This window comes from Lipotes vexillifer, unplaced genomic scaffold (genome assembly GCF_000442215.2).
Source record: "Lipotes vexillifer unplaced genomic scaffold, Lipotes_vexillifer_v1.1 scaffold1111, whole genome shotgun sequence".
Taxonomy (NCBI): domain Eukaryota; kingdom Metazoa; phylum Chordata; class Mammalia; order Artiodactyla; family Lipotidae; genus Lipotes; species Lipotes vexillifer.
The window spans coordinates 471,090-478,334 of NW_006795034.1; the positions used below are offsets into that span (position 1 = coordinate 471,090).

Genomic DNA, 7,245 nt, shown 5'->3' on the forward strand with positions numbered 1-7,245 from the left:
GGGGGGAGTGGAAGGATGTTGGGAGGGGAGGCGGGGGTGGCAGAGAAAACGGAGCACGCGGCTTGGGGTTCTAAGCAGCACATCCCATGAAGTGCCTCTTGCCTTCTTGTCCTTTATTTTATTTTGTCCTTGCCTTTGCCTTTGCCTCGCGCTGCCTTCTTCCTCTCTCTCCCTCACAATCCCAAACCGTTGACTCTCTCTCTCAGGAGCTGGAGAAATCATCAGTTTCACTCTTGCAAAAGGGGGGCGGGACCAGACCTCGGAGCATTTTAATAAAACAAACATAACAGCAGTTCCCTCCTCACCCCTCCCGTCTCAACTAGATTGATAAATTACTCCACTACACTACTTTAATTATGTATATGGTATGCAGAATAAATCACTGAACATCAGTACCTCAATCAAGCACTTTTAAATGATAATTGCATCTTGGTGAATCAATCTTTCCATTCCTGACATTTTGCTAATTTTAGTTTTACGGTGGGGTAATGGCACATGCCATACGCAAACCTAATGACAATTCTTTATTGCTCGAAATGAAGACAACGCCGCGAGCGGCGGCTCCCAGCTCACTGCCGGCGCCGCCGAGGACGCTCGGAGAACCGAGTCTCCGGCTGCTGCGCGCTCGCTCCCCGGGGACGCTGCGAGCCAGCCTGCAGGAAAGTCCTTCTAAAGTCGGGATCTTTCCTCTGACCAATAGGAGCGCGACCCAAATAGTTGCTCTTGTGACTCCCCCCCACCCCGCCCCGCTAGTTTGGAGACGCGTTAACCACTTCGTTCTTCCACGGGTCCGAGCGCTCCTCCGTTACTCACGCGTAAAAGCCCCAGTCCAGGATGTCTGCAGCACTCGATTCCAGCGCGCTTTTCCTTCACGCCCAGAATACGCGGGTTTCGGCCCTGAGAGGCTGGAGGGCTAGAAAGGGAGCCGAAACGCTTCTCAAGTGTTAGTAATGTACAAAATAATAAAAGGATTACCAGTATTTGAACTCTCGACTTCATCTCGGGGCCATGAACTTTCTAATCAGGCTGGAAAGATTTACCGAGGCGGCAGCTTCCTCGGAGATTTCCCCCTCCCTTCTCCCACAATATCTCTTCCACACCTTACTGGATTTTATCCAAGGCATTAACATGTAAACTAAACCAACTTCCCAAATGCATTAGGCTTCCCTATCCGATAGCTGATGACTTCACTTATCCTGAAGAGTTTCAGCTGCACAGGAAGCAGCAATAGAGACTGATAAGGAAGATACTTATATTAAGGTTTAAGCCCAGTAAATACTTTTCCTTATCAAAAAAAGAAAAAAAGGTTAATATTCAAGATTTAGGAAAGGCTACTAGGGATTGAGCACCTCCCCTCCCTAGCCAATTACACCACGCCAATAAAGCCAAAGATAAAATATACCAACTAGTACACAAACCATGAAAAGATAAGATTACATGCCAGTAGAACTACAGACTATATAAAATGTTTAAACCAAATTAAAAATTTTTAATATTGTGAAAAGAAGAAGAGAAAATACATTGGGGAAATAAAAATACTGAATGTACCAGAGTACACAATAGTAGTATACTGGAATATCTAGCTAATTAAAGATATTTCCTCACTTTAAAAAAATTCCTCTCAGCACTATGTGTTTAACTCAATGACTAGTTCCATTTCCCGTTAAATTCTGCACTGTGCCTCCAGACTATTTTAATGCATGAGGGCAGTGTGAATCAAAAAGCCTCCTTCATTATAGGGGCTATTTGATCTGAGTAGCTTTTCTCAGAAGAGTGGGCTCAACATTTAGGTGTCTGCCCCAAGGCTTCACTTGAAAGGGGAAGGTTGATTTTACAGGCAAGTACAACTAGATCTGAATAATCTTCAGGCTTCTGGCTCATCTCCATTGTGACTATCAGCCCAGAATCGATGAATCTTTTGCCATTGTTATAGGAGAGCATGGCAAACTGTCACAAAGCAAAAACTATCTGAAATACTATTATTTCTTGCAGATTAGTATCTACAATGTATTTGTTTGCCTGTTTGCTTTTCATCTGCTGAGTTTGCTACTACCATGAATTCATTTTAATAATATGGCAGAGATCATCTGTATCAGGTTTTCATTTAAGGTACAACTTCAAAAAAAAAATCAAAAAATTTAAAGGTGCATTGACATTTTGAATACTAAGATATGTCTATATAGGGTGCAAGTTAATTTTTCGAGATTCACAAACTTCCTGACAAAGCAAATTGTTTGTAGGAACATTTGTTTATTGCCATAATGTCTGAAATTAACATAATGAATTGTAACAGCTTATTTTACATGAGCAAATAAGACATAGGCAATACATGACTTTCACCACAGTACTCTTTAGTTTTATTTTCCTTCAGAAAGAAAACTGTTTCACCTTTTAACATTTTTAAGAATTATTTAATAATAAACATTATAACAAACGCATAACTTTCAATGATAATACAAGCATTCAAATGTATGTATAACCCCACATTGTGGATAGTTTGAAAACAATTTAGATCTGGATTATATCACAGTTGGCCTTTTAAAATATAAGATATTCCCCTCAGCAGATTTCGCTTCTTAATTATGTGTGACCTAAGTTAATATTAGCATTTGTTTCCCTCCCATGAGCCTTTATAGTTGAAGTGGAACAGAAGTGTGCAGAAATATACAATAGAAGAAAGCCGCCTAAGACTTAAAATTATTCACTGGTAATCCACAAAGTGGTTAATCCAAGACATGCTTTGTGTTCATCTTTAAATACTTCTGAATTTCTTTTTTTTTTTAAAACCAAAATCATCCTGATCCTGGCCACCAAATGGTACTTGGCTAGGATGAGAGTATTTTCTGGTGTCGGGAGAAGCATGTACTAGGTGTTAGGAGGCCTGGATTCTCTGGTTCAAGATTTGTGCCCAACTAACGAGCGTGTCCTTTCTGGGCTTCAGTTTGCTTACACATTAAATGATTTCTCCGATCTATTCCAGTTCTATGATTGGAAAGTAGAAAATTCTTATACCCTTTAAGCCAATTGGAAGCTAGTGGCCTATCCTGTTAAATAAAAGGTGACACCTCCTGTAAGAGAAAATGATGTCTGGGACTGATGTACTATTTCAACCAGCTTCTTTTCTTCCCAATCACCGAATATTTCCTTCATTAAATAAGTATCATAAGTGCTTTATTAAACATGTAAATATATATTAACTTGTTTTTTCCCCCCAAAGAATCGTTCAGCAATATATTTAACTAAAGTGCCACAGAAGTTACAGAGAGCATGACTCAGGATTTAACTCTAGGGAAAGCTCATTTCTAATTTCTGTTCAGGGTTGCATATCATCTTACTCCACCCTCCACTTCTTACTACTTCCCTACATTAAATCAGCGGTCTACCTGTGCTCTGGGTCTGCCTGCTTTTAAGCTTGGCCCACGCTGGGTGTAGCTCTTGAAGTGAGCTTTAAAAAATTATTCTAAAGTAAGCTGGGGCGGTTGCCACAGCAACCCACCCTAAAATGAAGAAAGTCTATAGATTAATCTACCCCTCAATATTATTCAACTGTATAGTATCTGTTCTTCAGCCAGAATACTTTCAACACAAACATGATAACTGAACATATAAGTTCAGATATAAAAAGGAGTAAGATACAAATTCCAAGAGCATAAAAAAATGTTATATCTTTTTGTAGTTACAGTAGAGATGACATACAAACTTCCCCCTGAAATGGATTAATTGTAAAACAGACTTGCAAAGGTATGCCCTGAAAGGTGACATGAGAGCTTTAAGCAAAATGGTATAGTATTGCTATATAATAAATCACCTAATGGTTATGCAAGACTCTATCACTTTTATACATGTTAACATTATAAGTACCTAATGACAAAGAGTTTGTGGCAGTTTTACCTTTGTGAATTAACTTTGTGATGGATGATAACAAGCGTGAAGCACTTACCACATACACATACAGTCATTTGCCTTCCATTCTTCACTTCATCTCTTCATAGAAGTTACTTCACAGTTTGCAACTCTTCTTTGGCACCTTAAAATGCATAAGTACAAGGTAAATAGTTTAAAAAAAATTTTTTCAAGGAATGTTGATACCAAAATACATTCAGATTAATTTATTTCTAAAACTTCTAATCTGAACTAACATTAATGTTAATTCTGATTTTAAACCAAATGAACGTGTATTGAATATAAAATAATTAAAATGATCATTAATTGTGATAATACCTATAACCTGTAATATAAATAGTGCCAAATAGTTAAATTTCAAAAATTCTTTAGGTACGGCCTCAGTCCATGCACAGTATACACCATATGGACTGCTTGTGATTGAGAATCTGCAATATAAAAAGGACTTGTTATTCCAAGCCAATGTTTAATCATATCCTTTATCTTATATCTAAAGATCCTATATTTATCTTTATTTTTGTATATTTTAATATCTGATGAAGAATTACAAGGAAGAAAGTCAAATCCATCATATTTCAAGCTAACAAAATTTGTCTAGTTGGGATACTGAAGTTGCAAATAAAGTTGCTGAAAGGGCTTTTTTATATGCTTAAAAGCCAATTTTAATACTTTGGGATTAAGGATGTGAATTCAGTACACTTAATGAATTCTATTACCAATAATACCTGATCCTTCCAAGGAGTGTTTAACTGTACTGAGTACAGACAAGGGCTCTTGTGTTCTAGTCTCCGTTTGAAGCCAGCTTTCAATGACTTTGAACACACAAATGGACTTTTCCTTGGTTTCAGAATGGTCTAGTCCTCCCAACCTTGAGACATATCAGACCATGAAGGTCAATAACCATTTTCCCATTTGTATTAGCAAGAAGACTTTTCATAGTCAAGAGTCATTAAGACTTACAAAGCCTCTATATTTGGGTTGACATTCTTAAGTTTATTTTTATTTTTAAGTTGCTTCACAGTCAAGGAGAAATGAAGAATTTTGGCCACTTTTATTTTAGGGGTGTTAGGTGAGTTTAGTCTTTTAGACTCAGGCCCACAGTGAGTTAGTCTCAACTTGGTAGTCAGTACTAGGTGACCTGGTGAATTACCATTCTCCCAGCTCTGCTTGGTTTTACAGTCTATTAAGCAGGAATCGTAATACACATCTCCCAGGGCCTTTTCACCTTACAGAAATGCAATCTTCCTGAAATAATGTCTGAAAGCTATGTTAAAGCTTTTTAAAATGCCACTACAAATTATGATACATTTCTTCCTTTTCCTGGATCAGTATGCCCAAATAAGGCTTCATCACTAATTTTCTTGCGAATGTGTAGTTCATTAAAAAGTATCCATATGCATGGCTAAATTTAATAGACTTTGCCTTTTATTTACAAAATTGTTAAATGTTCTTCAGAACATTGATTCTAACCCATTTCTTGAAATATCACAAAACCCTTCAATTCAAAGAAAGGATTTTCACACTTCCCCTTTTAACTGTTTTTTCTAGATACCTCTATGTGTGTGCCCTTTAATTTTAAAAGATCTTTACATGGGATCGGGGTAGGCATGGGGGTTAAAAATACCGCCCTGCATTTTGGCGCCCACTCCTTTGTCTGGGAAGAACAAGGCAGGGATTCAGTCCGGACAGCCCCTTTTAAAGAACCAGACCCGGGACGCCTCTGGTTTCAGCAGCTCAGTCCGCTGAGTTATTGACTGCGGGCAGCAGCAGTCCCTCAGGTTGATTTGTGTGGAAAGTGAATCCTCGCTGGCTAGGCGTTCAGCAGAGGCGCAGCAGCCGCAAAGCCAGCCAATTATTGCCGGTCCTCCCCTCTAACACCGCTCTCACCACCTATACCCTCCTTTCTGTGTCGGTCTCCACTTACCCCCACCCACTTTTCCCCGCGCGGACGGAGCTGAGCGGGGGCTCCCTCCCAGGAGCGTGTCTAGAGCTCGGAGGCAGCTTGTAGGGGGTGAGTGCGCCACGTGCGAGCGCCCCAGGCGAGGAGGAAGCGGGCTCTGGCCCTTCTGGGGGCCTGCTGGGCCTGGGCGCGCGGAGGGGAGGCCGAGCTGCCTCGGCGGGGCGTGCACCGGGTGGCGTCTAGAGCGGGGAAGTCACCGCTTGGGAGCGGGTTGGCGGGGAAGGCAAACGGCCAGTGGCTTGGCGAGGAGGCCGCGTAGCGGGCTCCCGGGAACGGAGGAGGACGCAACGGTGGTGGGTGGGTTTTGGAAACGGGCGGTGGCGGCGTCAGGGGAGGTGCCCTACTGGTCTGGTGGGGGGACCTGGAGGATATTTACCCTCGGTTGGCGGAATACGACCCCACAGCTCTGGGCGCAAGCGCCGAGCCACGCACAGAGTGAGCCCACCCACGCACGTGCACAAAGCGCTGGCACGCGGTCGGCGCCCGGCGGCACAGGCGGCCCGAGCGCTCCGCCGCAGCACTTCGCAAGCCTGGGAGAGCGAGGGGGCAGTGCGCGCAGGTCGGGCCGCCGCCCGGGTCCAGCGCCAGCCAGCCTGCTTTCTCACCTGGCACACCGGGAGGAAAGGACCGGGGTTCCCCGAGCTTGATTTATTAGCCCAAGCTCTCGGGGGGTCCATAGGACTGTTTTAAAAAAAACCAGCAACCAACCGTTGGCTCTAGCAGTGAAGCTCCCTCAGTGGATATGTACGCATCTTGGCTAGAGAAAGGCCACAAACTACAAGGAGAAATGGGATACGAGGGAGAAAACAAAAAATCCCCCAAATATCCTTTCCTCTTCCATCTCTCTTTATTGGTTTGTACGTGAGAACAGTACGGGGATCTCTTGCTAAATTGTCATCACGAAGTGGAAATGCCTGTGCTGTTTTTCTGTCTATGGAGCTCTGGGAAGATTAGTGCTCCAAAGGCTCCAAAGGTAGTGCTGTACCTGGCTGAATAAATCAAAGATGTAGAATGTTTATCTTGTCATGTTCTTGAAGCTATAAGCTGCTACCAATATGGCAGCCCCTGGCCACATTGTGGTTCTTTGAGTTAAATAAACTTAAATAAAATTTAAAATCAGTTCCTCAGATACACTAGTCACATTTCAGGTGCTCAATAGCCACAGGCGGCTAGTGGCTACCTTATTTGACTGCCCGATTTTAACGTTTCCGTCATTACATAGAGTTCTGTTGGCATGTGCTGCTATAGAATTTTAAATGAATATGGTTTTAAAAAGAAAGAACCTGCTTTATGATACCAGTAAATTTTAGGACACTTGGCATTTGTATTTCTTGGCACTAGTGTGAAAAGTTGTAAAGTCAGAATTTCGGTATCTTCCTGCT

The 7,245-nt window shown here is 42.0% G+C and overlaps 1 protein-coding gene across 3 annotated transcripts in view; it reads right to left on the reverse strand.

Annotated features, from left to right (window-relative positions):
• MEF2C (myocyte enhancer factor 2C) overlaps positions 1–7,245 on the reverse strand; it is a 170,951-nt gene that overhangs the window by 150,308 nt on the left and 13,398 nt on the right. For all 3 annotated transcript variants that reach the window (XM_007467387.1, XM_007467384.1, XM_007467388.1), the window contains exon 2: positions 3,941–4,027. The gene's annotated coding sequence lies outside the window, so the exon portion shown is untranslated. The remainder of the gene's footprint in view (positions 1–3,940; positions 4,028–7,245) is intronic.